This window comes from Urocampus carinirostris, chromosome 17 (assembly GCF_059441175.1).
Source record: "Urocampus carinirostris isolate Australia breed hairy pipefish chromosome 17, RoL_Ucar_1.0, whole genome shotgun sequence".
In the NCBI taxonomy this organism is placed as follows: domain Eukaryota; kingdom Metazoa; phylum Chordata; class Actinopteri; order Syngnathiformes; family Syngnathidae; genus Urocampus; species Urocampus carinirostris.
Window position 1 is genome coordinate 18,007,529 of NC_142365.1, and position 17,831 is coordinate 18,025,359.

A 17,831-nucleotide genomic window follows, 5' to 3' on the forward strand; every position below is an offset into this window, starting at 1 on the left:
TATTTTGGTATTCGGATTACGCTACTTATTACGTTTTTCAACAGGTAACTAGTAACTGTAGATTACATTTTCAAAGGAACCCTCCCAACCCTGCTCCCGGCACTACCCACAGTTCTCGGAATCTGCGACCCGTTCCCTCCCACCACCAAGTTTAGACAACGCTGAAAAACTTGAACCTGCTATCCCGCCTCGGCCTTCCGACCGGCTCACGTGTTTCCCGTCCCCCTTCTCTCTTGTGCGTCCCCCCCACTACCCTTTTGTCTGGCTTGCTCAGTTTCCCCGGGCTGCATGTAAGAGGATCACTTTGTTTCCGTCGTCTTTTCCTTTTTTTCACATGGGCGAGAAGGACCACTTCGGAGCAGAGACCGGTGTGGGTATGGGGGTTGCACAGCTGCAACAGTCCATCTCCACTGCAGAACTAATGTCCAATGCATCCTGACCCACCCACCCCCATCGCGTTCTACCTCGCTCCCTCGCACTTATTCTGGTCTTTCCGCCTCTCTAAGGATTTTGGGGGGGGGACGCGCTACGGAAAATGAAATGGAAGGAAGATCGGACAAAAGGGGGACCTTTTACGTTCTCTACTTTGGATATCGGGACCTCCGTGGTAAGTGTCTGTGTTTTTCTTTGTTTTTGCAGGACTTTTGAAGAAAATTCAAGTTCACAGACTCATTTTGGTGGACTCCTGAAGTGACAAGCAAGGGATTTTGCTTTGGAAGTGCATTCAGGGTCAAGGTAGAGCAAGAGCAGAGGTGAACTCGAAGACCGGAGAACTTGGCATTGCATACTTGTCAATCTCAGTTTCACTTATTGATGATAACAGTTTCTCTTATTCTAACAAGAGTCAGAAGGTATACATTTTCACAGTTTGTTGCTACAAGATGTGTTGCACAAAACTGTGGAAATTGGATTGAAATATCTTTATTGTCATTGACATCAAGATTGTGGAAACATAATATGTAACGAGATTAGATTTGGCTCTCCAATGTAACCAGGACTCTGCATGTTTTATATACTAGATTTTATTGCCGTTATTTCATTGCACTATTATTCTAACTTGGCCAATCTCTTAGCACTATGTTGTAAATATTTTTGCCTGTTCATCCTGACAATCTTTTGTCGTTTTTCCTCCTTAAAGTTTTAATTACATTTTTACCCTGGAGTGCCATGTCTAATATCATTGCATACAGTGTTTCACAACGTTGATATCAATGACTATAAAGACAATTAGATTTAATTATTAGGCGAAAATATGCCGTACAAACACAACGCGACACCTATTTTCCCACAGAAAGAAAGATTATGTAGAATAAAAACAAATATAATTTATGTAAAGAGGTTGATTTTATTCACCAAGTAACCACAATTATTTTAGCATCTTTCTTAGTTCTTTCACAACTTACAGTAAATTTAGAGTTGCTCATTATACATAGCAGTGGACTATTTTGCAGACTTCATCTTTTCTACAGATGATTTTACTCTGTAACTGAAATTTTCACCATTCAGTTAATTTTTCAACAATTTTTCAAAACAGAATTGTCTTCCTACATTCTGTACTTTACTCACATGTCTAAAAACACACTCATTGTCTACATTTGAGTGAGGAAGGCACAGCAGAACTTTGAATATCTATTTCCTCAATGGAAAGAAAACTTAAACCAAATGCACTTCTCCATTTAAATGTGTGGCCAAAAAGACTCCGGATTAGCACCACGACAATATTGGCAATCTATGATGACGTTGTCAGATACCAGTCAACCTGAGCCAATTGCTCCTCTTAATCAACGACTGCAATGCTTCTTGCAAAACAATAATAAGCTTTATATATGGTCTGCATTTATATACCGCTTTTCAAGTCACTCTAGACCTCCTAAAACTTAAAAACACAACACTGTGCCTATTTACTCACAACATGTCGGACTATGTAAAATACAACAATATTAGCAATCTACGATGACCTTGTAATCCGCTGCCAGTGACTTCGACTATCTCGATCAGAGCCGAAACAGGTAAGGGAAGATCGGTCTTACAGAAAAACAATTCAGATAATTAAAAATAAAAGAAATGTCCATACAAAAACCATTATATGGCATACACAATTTCAAAATGTCCAAACTGGTATAAATTGACAGGTATGTCATTTTGATTGATTTATGGAGTACAAAACCATGAGCTCCACTAACTGGTTTTGAATTATTTGTATCTTCTAAGTCCACAAACCATTTGTTATGATAGTTTTTTTGTGTGTTATACAATTATTAGAGCTTGTTAAAACCTAAATTTAGGGGGTAAATGTATGATAATTGAGTGGAGTCTTTCCGACAAATGTTATTGTCATTACATATAGGTTTGATACACAAAATCAGTTGTACCATTTTGCGTTCTGAATTAAATGCATTCAACTTAAACGGATAATTTTATAATTGGCATTTGTTTTTAAACATAAACTGTTTATTAACACAATAAGCAAATAATGCAGAACACATTTATGTCTATTTATACAAAGCTGCTCACATTTCGCCACCGGCTGACTTTTGGTTAACTCCCACAGTGGAACAAAAGGGTGAAAAAAACACTCTAGTCCTGAGTTTCTTTTTCTGGTTTTCCCGGCATTATCATTACTTGATTTGCTCGAAATGTTCAAAGGAGGAACATCTTTTGCTGAAAACATCTCTTTTCATTTACTTGGTATCTTTTAACTTGTGCAGGGGCTATTTTAAAATAATGGACTGGTCAAATGTGACCTTCGATCAGCAGTTTTCTTAAAAATATTTTTGAAAATAACTACAAGTCCTAACAAGTATTTAATTTGTTTTGTAATGGTTGCACGTTGTTACTTTATTGTTTTCCATTATCCTTTGCAATTGTAGCAACGCATTGTTCATATTTCTTTTACTCCCAGAGGCTAAGAGGTGTCTGGATCATACCCACAAGCCCCTTCCAATTTAAAAATATATCCTAATTATGTCTGCATTGGAATGAAGTTGTCTATTTTGAGAAAAATAGGTCGCAATTTAATGTGGTAATGAGGTCACATCGAGTATACAGTAATCCTTTGCTGTATCAGGGTTTTGTTACTTGGCTGATTTTCATTTTGCATTCTGTTCTGCATTCTGATTGGCAGAACAGAGGAAGATGTTGGCTATCACCAACAAAGTTGGACCTCTCTACCCGCTAAACTTGCTCTGGAGCTTTATTCAGGTTTTTGGTGCACCTAAGTGGCTCCATGGCGCTTTATCTAAATACGTCTACTGGAAAAAACAGTGGTGGTACGACAAACTACAGGGAGTGCAGAATTATTAGGCAAGTTGTATTTTTGAGGATTAATTTTATTATTGAACAACAACCATGTTCTTAATGAACCCAAAAGTCTCATTAATATCAAAGCTGAATATTTTGGAAGTTGGAGTGGGGCTTTTTTAGTTTTAGCTATTTTAGGAGGATATCTGTGTGTGCAGGTGACTATTACTGTGCATAATTATTAGGCAACTTAACAAAAAATAATTGTATACCCATTTCAATTATTTATTTTCATCAGGGAAACCAATATAACAGTTCAACATTCACAAATATACATTTCTGACATTCAAAAACAAAACAAAAACAAATCAGTGACCAATATAGCCACCTTTCTTTGCAAGGACACTCAAAAGCCTGCCATCCATGGATTCTGTCAGTGCTTTGATCTGTTCACGATCAACATTGCGTGCAGCAGCAACCACAGCCTCCCAGACACTGTTCAGAGAGGTGTACTGTTTTCCCTCCTTGTAAATCTCACATTTGATGAGGGACCACAGGTTCTCTATGGGGTTCAGATCAGGTGAACAAGGAGGCCATGTCATTAGTTTTTCTTCTTTTAGACCCTTTCTTGCCAGCCACGCTGTGGAGTACTTGGATGCGTGTGATGGAGCGTTGTCCTGCATGAAAATCATGTTTTTCTTGGATGCGGACTTCTTCCTGTACCACTGCTTGAAGAAGGTGTCTTCCAGAAACTGGCAGTAGGACTGGGAGTTGAGCTTGAGTCCATCCTCAACCCGAAAAGGCCCCACAAGCTCATCTTTGATGATACCAGCCCATACCAGTACCCCACCTCCACCTTGCTGGCGTCTGAGGCGGACTGGAGCTCTCTGCCCTTTACCGATCCAGCCACAGGCCCATCCATCTGGCCCATCAAGACTCACTCTCATTTCATCAGTCCATAAAACCTTAGAAAAATCCGTCTTGAGATTTTTCTTGGCCCAGTCTTGACGTTTCAGCTTGTGTGTCTTGTTCAGTGGTGGTCGTTTTTTAGCCTTTCTTACCTTGGCCATGTCTCTGAGTATTGCACACCTTGTGCTTTTGGGCACTCCAGTGATGTTGCAGCTCTGAAATATGGCAAAACTGGCGGCAAGTGGCATCTTGGCAGTTGTACACTTGACTTTTCTCAGTTCACGGGCAGTTATATTGCGCCTTGGTTTTTCTACACGCTTCTTGCGACCCTGTTGACTGTTTTGAATGTAACGCTTGATTGTTCGATGATCACGCTTCAGAAGCTTGGCAATTTTAAGAGTGCTGCATCCCCCTGCAAGATATCTCACTATTTTTGACTTTTCAGAGCCTGTCAAGTCCCTCTTCTGACCCATTTTGCCAAAGGAAAGGAAGTTGCCTAATAATTATGCACACCTGATATAGGGTGTTGATGTTATTAGACCACACCCCTTCTCATTACAGAGATGCACATCACCTGATATGCTTAATTGGTAGTAGGCTTTCGAGCCTATACAGCTTGGAGTAAGACAACATGCATAAAGAGGATGATGTGGTCAAAATACTCATTTGCCTAATAATTCTGCACTCCCTGTAGAGTGCGGGAGCAGCGGCAAAAGGGTTGGTCGCCCATGCGCTAATGCTTGCAAAATAATTTTTTTCTTGTGTCTTGTGCTGGCAAACTGGTATATCTGCACTGACTCTGATCTCTGACTCGAATTGGCAAAGTACGATTACTGGTGTCCGGGCAAAAAAATCCATTTCATTTTGATCCAAGTTCTTGGGAAATATTTTGACATTAAATAATATTTCTCCTCTTTATTAATGATGGGAATTCCGACTCTTTTTACAGAACTGTTTCTTTCGGCTCAGCCCCTAAAGAACTGTTCTGATATATTATTTTTTTCGCTAAAATATATTGCCAATAACAATGTAACATTAAGCACAATTCTGCTACATCACGGATTTTCATCTTGCATTAGGTTCTGCATTCTAATTGGCCTAACCAGAGGGAAAGAGACACAACAGACAAGGAAAAACAAAAAACAATGAAAATGTCTGAAGCTGCAAAAAAACGAAAAGCCTCATAAAAACCTACTTTCAAGAGAAAAAGTGATTTGTACATAAAAGTTGGTCATTCAATATTTCTTACTTATTCTAAAGAAAACAATCACACATAAAATGAATATATATGCCTACATACATACCCCAACCCCCCAGCTTTTCCATTTTTAAACTTTTGTGAAAAACCTCTTTGGAGCCACTACACCAGCGCCAAAGAGCCTCATACGTCTCTAGAGCTGCAGGTTGCTGATCCCCCAGGTTAGGCAATGTCGGACCTCTCCACCTGCTAAACCTGCTTTGGAGCCATCTTTAGCTCTCATTAGTGGCTCCCTGGCACTTTTAAAAACATTTTTGGTAATGGAAAAATGTATGCTTTCTGTCAGACAGAACAGGAAAGTAAATGCAGTTTTCCATAACGCCCACATGACAGTGGCAATCTGGGAAAATTAGAGTGGATCGGGTCCTTAATCCAATATTATAAAACAGGAAAAAAAAAAAAATAATATATATATATATATATATATATATATATATATATATATATATATATATATATATATATATATATATATATATATATATATATATATATATATATATATATATATATATATATATATATATATATATATATATATATATATATATATATATATATATATATATATATATATATATATATATATATATATATATATATATATATATATATATATATATAGGCAGCACGGCGGCGCAGTGGTTAGCGCTTGTGCAGCACAGTTCATGTCATGGGAGCCTGTCGTGGGTTCAAATCCAGCTCCAGACTTTCTGTGCGCAGTTTGTATGTTCTCCCCGTGCTTGCGTGGGTTTCCTCCGGGCACTCCGGTTTCCTCCCACTTTCCAAAAACATGCATTTCAGGTGACTTGGCTGGTCCAAATTGTCCCTAGGTGTGAATGAGCGAATGAGTTGTCTGTCCCCGTGTGCCCTGCGACTGGCTGGCAACCAGTTCAGGGTGTCCCCTGCCCACTGCCCGAAGATGGCTGGGATGGGCTCCAGCCCCCCCGCGACCCTAATGAGGATAAGCGGTACGGCTAATGAGATGAGATATATATATATTATATATATATATATATATATTTTTTTTTTTTTTTCAAAAAAGAACATGTATAAAATACAGTACTTTTATCTGTTAAACAAACAACTGAGCCTGTAAATTGTTTTGTTTTTTTGTCCAAAATGTTTGATAATGAAAAAAATATATGGTTTCTGTAGGACAGAAACCGGAAAGTATGGTAAATTATACAAAATACTTGAGCCTATTAATTGGAATTGTTTTTCAGTATAAATAAATAACTAAATAAAGGTTTAACTTTGTGTTTTTTGACTATAGCAAGATATTTTACAATCACAACCCCTTCAAAAATGCAGGACTACTGTACAGTTAAGATTCCTGTGTTGGGGAGTCTCTCCGAGTGACTTGATTTTCATGGAAATCCTGGAAGAAACTGCCCAACCCTTTCAAACCTCTTTTCCGGATCATCTGTGTGCACCCAGTTGGCAGCAAGCAGTTTGCAGATAACCCGCTTGACCTCCACAGCCAATTATAGCCCGGCTGGTTATAAATTAGCTTGTTGTTTGCAAGCAGTGAAAGGAAAAGCTCACTTAGTAGCTGTGATTTATTAGTCGTGATCGTAGTGCATTCTGGGTAAAAGCAACAAATCAGCAAGTGAACAAATTCTCACAGCTTAAACAAGCGGTTTTATTTTCTGACATTCTTTTTTTCTCAAAATAAACAACATAGGAATATATTTTAATAGCATTTTCAACAAATATTTCGTTTCTCTTGGCCAAAATCAGGAACATAGGGTACAGTCAGTGCTAGGAGCGTTATTGTAAAAGTCCTTATTACAGTTACAATTTGCTCTTAAAAATTAATACAGATACCCCCCCAGATTTCTGACACCCAAAATTAGTGCGTTATTCTGAAAGTAAATTTCTAGTTACAAATTGTATATGCTGTATATAATTGCATTGAAGCTAACCCCCCTGAAACTGCTTTAAGATAGCCAAATAGTTTAAAGGAAATAAAATAAAATGTGTACAGTACACGAAACTAAACTTTTCATATATCTTGTTGCTTTCGCAATCTTGAGAGCTTGCAAACAAACACAGCTGAGACACCCCATATCCATTTTAATCTTTTGATTTCAAATCACTCGAATATTTCCTTCTCAATTTCCGGCTAATTTACTAGGCATTTTATTTTTTCTTCAAGTATGCTGTATTGCAAAAATGACACTGAAAAGTATCACATTACTCTATAAGTAGCTAGTTCGAAATTACCGTATAAAGATACAGAACCCCTAAAACTCTATTTAGAGCAACAGAACAAAATGTGTACTCCAACCTGCAGTGATGCCTTTATATTATTGGCTTGTGCAATCTTGAGAGCTTGCAAACTAACACTTAGCTGAGACACTATGTTTATTTTTGTGCATCAAACCTTTTGGAGATTTCCTTCTCCGTTTCTGGGTACTGTCTAACCCTTTTTTTTTAGGCATGGTGTATTGCAAAAATATTTTTACAAATAAAAAGACCACTCTTATACCCTAGCTCCTGTTGGCACTATTGATTATGAGTGCAAACGGGAGCTAGGGTATAAGTTATGGAGCTAGGGTATGAGTTTGTTGTTCCTGTATAAGCAATTTTATTATTTAAATTTGAGTATTTATTCAAATTGGATGAGGAGATACGAATGAGATCATCCCTCATCATACTGGTGTAAACATTTAAACAAATTCACAACTTTGGCTACTCTTTCCTTCTCATTGCATCTGAAGTTTATTATTTTTTTATCTTAAATGCCTTAAAGGAATTTCCTATAATGGGTTAAGAGATCAGTGGCAATTTCTGAAAGCTGATAGAGGCTCATCGGATAGTGAAAAGGGTATTAGTACCTCTATGCGTTGTCGCTTGTGTCTTTGATTTGGGGTGTATAAGCGTATGTACCGTATTTTTCAGACGATAAGGCACACTTAAGCCCCAGTTTGGCTAGAAATTCAAAAGTGCGCTTAAAACTGTGTTCTGAGGTATATAAGGTTAAATATGCATACATCTATTACAAGACTTTACTGTACAGTACCGTAATTGAGCAATTTTAGTGCAATGATTGATAAAATCGATAATCATCGCTGACCTAAATTGCAAAAGAACTGATACTTTACCACTAGACCACCAATAGTACAGATGACATATTACAGGGTATCAGAGCTTATCTCATTATCATACTATTCATACAGTGCCAGAATCACTGGTTTGTATAGTGCATTCTGATGGGTTTTAAAAAAAAAAGCGTCCACCTCTTCAGCAACAAACAATGGGGAAGACAGAAAGTCTTTCAACCAAATACTTCACAAGCTTTTTTTTTACGTACTTAATAACTGAGAGGTTATTGAAGCACAGGTGAAGAAGTGGAGAGACTGTTTAACCGATCAGAATGTACTATGCAATCCATTGTTGTTTGGCTCTGTGAATAAAAATAGTGTGATAATGGGATATTTTCTAATGCCTTTTTATGTAATCCATACTATGTCAAGAACTGGATCAGGACCGAAATGTGTGACGTTTCTCCCACAAGCCTTTTATTTTTCGGGAAATGGGGAGTCAAGCACGTTAGGCAGCATTTGGCGTGGAATGATAGGAAGGCAGAGGCCGACGAGATCGATATCAATTGCCCGAGCAGATATTGGACAGATGGGGTCAATACCTGATAGGACGGGACAGACAGGATTGATATCAAAACAGGATATCAAAAATAAACAGGACAAACTGGACGGGAACGAAACTGGAAACCGATATTAAACAACAGGACAGAAATAATTGATATCAGAACAGGATATCGAAATTAAACAGGACAAACTAGACGGGAACAAAACTGGAAACTGATATCAAACAGGACAAACGGGAACAATACTTGACAGGAAATACCAACAGGAAAAAGGAACGAGTCAAAACCCACGTCTTGCGGGCAGAGGTGCGTTGACGGACTGGCAAAGGAAGAGTGAGAGCACTGAGCTTAAACAGACGGAACGCCAATCTGTCAACGAGCCCCAGCTGGCGCCACACGGCCGGGGCCAATTGGGCGCCATGGCAACCGTGACATACTGTTTGTGGTATTATGTCGGCGCCCTAACTGCCACTACCCTGGGTTTGATTCCCCTTTAATACACTATCTGGCAATTTAGAGTAGCGACACTTATCGACAGATTTATCATTGCATCGATATATAGCATAGGTGTATATAGAGCCCAATGGTTATACACAAATACACACAGTAGCTCTTCGTGTGGTTTCATTTTCATGTGCCTTATAGTCTGGTGCATATTCCGGGACAGCTTGTAATAGGTAAAATACTGCGTTTCCTCTGAGTGCGCAGCAGTAGCGGGTCGCCAAGTCCGAGCCGATGGAGGTGGCTTGGGTAATGCCGTCACAATAGGCGTTGGCAAACATTTGCAGTCAGACAAAGGAGTTCCCTTTCGGGTCACTGAGGGGCCAACTCTTTCCATTGTCCCAGGGAAGTGATCTTAACCCTTAGTAGTGTTCTCCTTAAAATACTTGGAAATTCATCATTTGAGTTTGAGACATTGGACTTTTTACCAGTCATAAAATTCACAATAATATACACATTTAAACCTTCCAGTCTCACGCATTTTCCAGTGCTACAAATTTGCAAGTGCGCCTCATAACCCAATGTGCCTTATAGCCTGGAAAATACGGTAAATGAAATGCAACTGCTGAGTTTAGACTTTCATAGACACTGAAAAGGAGGCGAGAAGACATCAATGGACTTTAAATTTGCAAGGAGAACAGGAAATTACCGTATTCCTCCCTCCCGAACTTAAAGTTGGTTTGGCCTACCACCACCCCTCTGTAAAATGAACACAGAACAGCGCAAATGATATGAGTCAGGTACGGCCGAAAAAGCGAGGAAAAGAAATAGAAACATGTTAGAAGAACCTCTGGTATCACTTATTTAACTTATTTCAAAAACACTCATGATGCCAATTTTAATTTATTTCCAAAAGCCCTCTCGAGCCCTATCTTTTTATTAAATATCTTAGGTTATAAACAGCAGATTTGCTCTAAAGGGTGTAGTTCATAAAATGCAAATTTGCTCTAAAGGGTGTGGGATTTCAAATAACAGCAACATGATTGGCCGATATTGACAACCTTGTAAACAATTCCTAACAGTCGAAAAGATGAACATTGGAGCGTGATAATAGTGCAAATAACAAACTGTCAAGAACCAGAACAGGATCAGGACCCAAACACATGACATTCTCACACAAGCCTTTTATTTTATGGGGAATGGGGCGACCTGCACGTTAGACAGCGGTTTGGCGTGGAAAGACAGGAAGCCAGAGACCGACGAGATTGATTTCAATTGCCCAAGTTGATATCGGACAGATGGGGTCGATACTGGACCGGACAGGACGGGACAGACAGATAGGATAGATAATGAAACATTGAAAATAAACAGGGAAAACAAGACGGGAACGAAACTGGAACCCAATATCAAACGGGACAAAAATAAACGGGAACAATAAAACGACCGAATCAGAACCCACGTCTTGCAGGGCAGAAGTTCGTTGACGGACTGACAAAGTAAGAGAGAGCGCACTGAGCTTAAAAAGACGGAAAGCCAATCTGTTAATGAGCTGCAGCTGGCGCCACACGGGCGGGGCCAATTGGGCGCCATGGCAAACTAGCATCCTCGGCAATCTAGGAAAGGAAAAAGAGGAAACAGGCTAATAATTTCCCCCCAAAAAAGTAAATCATGGGAAATCAAGGGTGCAAATGTGAGCACAAAATTTACAACCGAAACATGCTGAATTATGGTCGTTTTATTTGTAGAATTATATTTGCAAGCAGGGTTGGGTAGGGTTACTTTAACTTGATTACTTTCAATTACTTTTGGATTACTCCAATACCAAATATGCTAATAAAAGACAAAAGAAACTAAATATGAATAAAATTATGACTCACAACACGTGGTAAGCTTTCTCTCCTGGCTTTGATCTCTGGCAAAACTAACATAAAATGCGACAGAAACAAAATGAAAATAAATCCAAACAGCTTGCCAACATCATTTTTGCCGTTCCATGTATTCCGTTACTCCCCAAGCCTGCACAAAATGTAGTAATTTTATTAGTAATCAAGTTAAAGTAACCCTACCCAACCCTATCTGCAAGACACCGTATTTAGAAACAAAAGGAAAACGTGTTGCACATTAGCCAACATTGGAGGACATATTTGAGTCGTTTAAATGCATAATGGATATGGAGTGTCTCACCTGTGTTTGCTTGCATACTCTTAAGATTGCACAAGGCAAGACATATGAAGGCTTTACCGCTCCCACAATGTGGTGTATTGTACACATTTTCTTTTTATTTATGTGGCTACTTCAACTCAGTATAAAGGGGTTTGCTGCAATGTGAGTATTTACGGTAATTTTAAACCCGACATTTACTAATAACGCACTGCTTTTGGGTGTCAGTTATCTGGGGGAATAACACAACTATTTTTAAATAAACTGTTACTACTTAGGTTTTTTTTTTTTTTTTCAGAAACACGCCCAATAACGGTTGTTTCTTTGGAGATACCCAACTCTTGTTTAAGTGACTGAAGGGCCATTATGGGACAGGCTTTTAAAGGCAGACCTGAGAAGTGGAAACCCAACACTGCTTGACCAGCGCTCTTATGCACATGAACCCTGCAGCTGCAAGAAGAAAGAGAGAGTGAAAGAGTGAGAGAAATGATGGGGGAGGGATGTGTTTGAGTCCGGTGTGCTCAGTAATTAGGTGTCTGGTTTTGTATTGACCAGTCTGGTGGCGAGACCTCAGGGACTGTTAAATTTGCTGTTGGAACTAAAAGGTTTAGGCACCCCCAAAAAATTGAACTGGGGCAATGAATATTGTAAAATAGTGGTCCCCAACCTTTTTTTTACCCCGGACTAGTCTAATGTCTGACAATATTCTCGCAGCACAATAATAATTTTAGTGATCATAACAGTGGCGGACCGTTATAAATTACACCATCAGTGCCTTGTGGAATTATTAGATCTTCCCAAACATTCTCATTAGGATTGAGGTCAGGACGTTGGCTTGGCCATTGTTCCACCTTTATTTTGTTAGTTTTAGACCATTACATTGTAGATTTTGCTTTTTGTTAGGGCTTGTTGTCCTGTCGAATGGCGAATCAGGTCCCTTGCATAATCCAGATTTTCTTATAGAATTGTCCAGATTCCAGCTCTATCCGTTTTCTTTGTCCCTGGTAAACAAAACCAACTCCAGAGCATGATGCTGCCACCACCATGTTTGACAGTGGGGATGTGATGTCCATTGTTACCCTTACACCAAGGGCTTTCTACTTTCCACTCTTCTATAAAGGGAAGATTTATGCAGGGCACGACTAATAGTTGTACACAGGTTGTCCCACCTCAGCTGTGTATGACTTCCGCTTATCTAATGTGATCATGATCTTCTTGGTTAATTCTCTGATTAGTCTTCTCCTTGTTGCTTGATGGTAGGTTTGCAGTGGTTTTATGCTCTCTCCATTTTGATATTATTTCTTGCACAGTGACCTGAGAGATGTGTAAATGTTGCAAAATCTGCTTGACTCTTTCCAAAACTCTATCCCGAACCTGCCTGGTGTCTTCTTTGGTTTTTATGATGCTGTCTGTTCTCCAGTGTCTACTTTCACAGACCTCTGAGTCCGTCACAGAGCAGGTGCATTTAAACTGAGACTTAATGCACTTTGTCATTGTCACTTAGGTCTAAAATTGAGGAGTCATCAGGGAACATCTGGTGTAAGTTGGCTGTGCTGAGAGAACACTTATAGTTATATTATAAAATGTTGGATACATCTGGTACCACTTCACAATTGTGTATCACATCTTGGTTCTTAGAAAATATTTCCTGTTTTTAAAGCCCAATATGGGGCAAAATGACAAAAAGTTCTTACGGGTCGAATATTTTTGCCAGGCACTGTATCTGCTCTAAGTGGGATGGTTTACTTTTGTGAGATCAAATGACTTTCCTCTTCTGGAGCGTCTGAACCTGCTGAACTGTGGGACTGTTTGTTATGACCCTTAGAAAATGTCAATATGTCTTTATTTGGACATGAGCGCTTTAATGTACCACACTTAGCTCATGTCACCTCATATGTTTTCATTCCATAGACATTGATTTCTTTTGTGTGTGTGACTTCTATTAATTTGAAACCTGGAATCTTTCCAAATCAATATATAGGAATATGTGGAGAGTAAAAACATTTGGTGAACGGTGTTTATATAGGCGACACATGCAAGTACTGTATTTTCCACACTATAAAACGGATTTCAAAGCATCCCCGCCCCCCCCACAATAGTCTTTTTTTCATATATTTTTCATACTATTTTCTCTCACTAGCTTTTGGTTGACTGGCTGGTTGGTTAATATGCGTGGTTTTGTGTCTGTCTCTGCGCTAATTTGTTTGCAGAGCAGAGAAGTGAAGAGTAGGGCAGCACCACAAGTGCTCCGTGACGTATGATACAAAACCATGTTTACTGTCGTCAACGAACGATGCTTAATTCCCAAATGTCCCTGATGATCTCTTCCCCATCCTTTTAACAATAGCAAGGATCATGTTGTTTTGTATTTTGCCCGTCATCCCACAAAAAAACTTTATTTATGGACAGTTGGTCACGTAAATCCGTGCCTCTCTCCGCAATGAGAGAAATAAGCCCTACATAGTTCCCTTTTTTGGGGATTCAGCGTTTTCATCAGGGAAGTTTGGGAGTGAAAGTTCCTGCTTGCCCCAAAAAATGACACAGTCATTCACATATACGTTTTTTTAAGAGTTCCCTATTTTTTTCACCTTTTTCTTCCTGCGCATTTGCTAGCTGAGCTGTAAATATTTTGAGGAAGCCGAGCCAGGGATACTGCTCATAGTTTGTGGGCTGAAAGTGGCGGACAAAACATTTTCCGTGTTGCAAAGGCCTTGCTACTGAGTTGTCCTACCTTTCGTAATGATACCTAGCTTTTCTCAAAATGCGTCTTAAAAATGGCTTTGACTTTTTATCTGGGTTGACAAAAACACGATTAATTCAACACAATACACTGTATTCTCTTGTGCAACGGGTTAACAGTGAGCTTTTGGCGTGATCAAATTGGTGAATTACCGCCCCCCCTAGCCTTTTTAAAGCTGTAACTTTTCTCCAGGCCTTCCTGTAGGCCCATTTCAACCAATTCTAAATTTGATTGGCTAAACCAGGGATCGGGAACCTATGGCTCTTTTCATGAATACATCTGGCTCAGAGATAAAATAGAATACTTACTGTACCGTTACATGCAAAGCTGATTTAAGCTGACGATTTAAGAGGTTCAGTACATTATATATAAAGCACACTCCACATTTCAGAAAATTGGGAAGTTAGAATTATCTTACTTGGATTGTACCAGATACGACCTCAAAGCGTTTCAAGAAAGGAGGAAGGTCAGGTTTCCAAACCTCCGATCGGGAAAATATTATTGGACTAAAACTTAAGTGGAAGGTCCTGAATCGAAGTTGGTGTACATCTCTATTCTCCTGGTCAGAGGTCGGAAAACCCGACTTCCCACTCTTGTGGAATGTAGCATCAGTCTTAACTACAGCTTACAGTCAAGGTCTAACACCAACAGACCCCATTTTGGCTGTACATCGCTAAAGAATCCTTTAAATGGAAGCTCATCAAACAATCTATGTTCACTATTGTGACACTTTATGATAACAACCCACAGAACTAACTGTAAACACCCCAAAACTCCAGAAAAGCACCCAGAGCAATTTGATTTGGTGAGCGGTAGGAATGAGCGGCGTTATACACACGAGCCAAGTACTCCCTTGTCCCCATCTAACAGGTCCGTCTGCATTGAAGGTAAACACGTTGGTATCCTCGTTTGCAGTTTTTTGTGACATTTTTACAAAATAACTTTGCTCGCACCTTGTTTTGAAACCATTATTTAGGATGAAAATGAGCCTCAATGGAAAAAAAATGTAAACAAATTTAAATAAAGTATCTTTACAATTAAATTTGCAAATATATTTATGAAAAAATGTTCATAATAGAAGTAGTTTTTTGGTACCATGCAGGGCCGGATTGGGCCCCTAATTCAGCCGACAGTTTGCTACCCAAACCCAGCCCACTTAACAATGGAGGAAGAATTTGTACAAATGGAGCAGCGGTGAGCTCTTAAGATTTTATAGTGAAGAAATTTAGGTAAATGTTGATATGTTAACAGAAAACACTATACCAATTTAATTCAAAGGAAAATATATAAAAATTCTGATATGGATGAAACCATATTTAACTATGTACAGTGTCTGTAATTTGAAATCAAAATAAAAATTGCCTTCCCAACCGATTGTTAGGCTTTTCACAACACTCTTTGAACTCTTATGACGTAGCTTCACTACACACATTTTAGTTAGGCTACTTATAACATCTAAGTCCTCCTGAGCAAAGCACTGGTCTCTGCAACTTTGTTGATGACAATGTCATTGTCTATAGACGAGCACAATGTTGCATGCATTTTTTAATCAATGGATAAAACAACAAAGACAATCTGAAGAAGCTTTTCGGAACCAAAAAATCTTTTCAGTGAGCTCAGCCGAAAAAGCCACTTCTCGAAAGATAATTTCCATCACGACGAGCTTATTTGCTTAACTTCTAAATTCTGTAAACACGTAGCACAACACACAGCCGAAGACACACAGATGACAGGCAAAAGTGCTCGAGGAGTGAAATAAGTGACAGAGCTTCTTTTAACGCGTTTCTATTTCTTTTCCTAGCTTTTTCGGCTCCAACTAGCACATTTCTGCCCTCCATCGTCCCTAACTCATATCATTTGCGCGGTTCTGTGTTCATTTTACCACCACAGAGGAGTGGTGGTAGGCCAAACCAACTTTAAATTTGGGAGGGAAGCCTTCTTCAAGATAGTAAAACTCACCTCATCTGTTGCGCTGAATCTGGCCAAATCGCTGATTATAGAATGTGAGCACGAGTAAGTTTATAGAGTGCAAGTGACAGAGAAATGTTCAAACTCCACCTTGACATGAGAAAGCCCTTTGGGAAATCTCCCGTTCTTGCCACTTGGCCACTCCGGCATTGATGCCATTAATGGTGTTATGTTAATGTTGGTTATTTATTCTGTGGATTTTGTTTTTTCTTTAATTCAATGGATGCTCTAAACAAATTCCTGTTGCTCTTTTTGTCAATGATAAAACATATATATTTTTTCATAATCTTATTTCCCCTCATATAAAGTTTATTTAATTATGGAATTTAAAAATGTAATTGCAGTTTAGCCACTGGACAATTATCTCTTGATTTTATTAATTATTTTTTAACCACACTCAAAGAAAACCTTTAAATGTGTCTAATTTTTAAATGTCTAATTTTGACAAGATGAAGAATTAACAAAAATAAATTGTTTAAAATGTGACTATGCCATTTATTACAAGATGTGATAGCAGCCTTGACCTTGACTGTCCCACAAGGTGAGCGAATAGGGAGTCAATGGAAATCTATTGTTTCGGTATCAGCGCTTGCTCTTTTTTTTTCCTTTTGTCCCAGACGTTGCTTGCAAATGTGTGTTTTCTCAGCCGGTGGCAGCTGCCAGAGAAGACCATGCTTTTTTTCCCCCGTCTTTTCTTTTAGCTTAACCTGTATTGATATGGAAATGGGGGGCAAAGGCGGTAGTGAACCTTACATGGACTTGATCTGGTCATGAATGCTGCAGTGTTGAGGCCGACTGCACGGCCTCTCGATTGAACGTGCTTATAGTTTCAAACGGAAAATTATCAATCATTTTAAAATCCTGTATTCAACATTAACAGTGCAAAAAAATGTTGATTTAATATTCAACTCTCTTTACTCTTTTAGAACTGATTTGAATTTTTATCTTGAGGGTTTTTGTTCAGTCATCTCATGTTCTCCTTGCAAGTTAAAAATTCCGTGATGTCTTCTCTCCTTATTTGGAGTGTCTACTAAAGTATAAACTTACCAAAGATACACTGTTTTCTTAAAGTGCGTCCAATCAACGATTGTATTCGACGAAGAGGATGAAAACGAATGAAAAATAAATCATTTGGTGAAGTGCGATTATCGATCTATTGTCATTTCATCGATTCGTTTTAACTTATTTATAAAGAACGTTGCATAAATGAGTCAATGTGTTTCATCAATTGCATCAGAAAGTGCAGGGCAAAGTAAAGAAGAATGGTAAGCAGGACTTGTATTGGTCATAAAAGCCAATTAATGTTAGACATCTGAAACTTAAAATAAGCAGAGAAGAGATCAATGGATTTTCAACTTGCAAGGAGAACAGGAGTGACCCCGACTATGAGATAAGAAATTCTAACCTGTTTTACAAGGTACTCCTTCTCCCTTTTGTAACCTAGGAGATTTAACAATCCGGTCACGAATACTGTGTTAAAGCTGAGTCTGCACGACAGCACA

At 38.8% G+C, this 17,831-nt stretch overlaps 1 long non-coding RNA gene across 2 annotated transcripts in view; it reads left to right on the top strand.

Annotated features, from left to right (window-relative positions):
* Positions 1–201: 201 nt before the first annotated feature.
* LOC148349399 (uncharacterized) overlaps positions 202–17,831 on the top strand; it is a 71,844-nt gene continuing 54,214 nt past the window's right edge. For both annotated transcript variants that reach the window (XR_015847303.1, XR_015847302.1), the window contains exon 1: positions 202–607. This is a non-coding gene — a long non-coding RNA (uncharacterized LOC148349399). The remainder of the gene's footprint in view (positions 608–17,831) is intronic.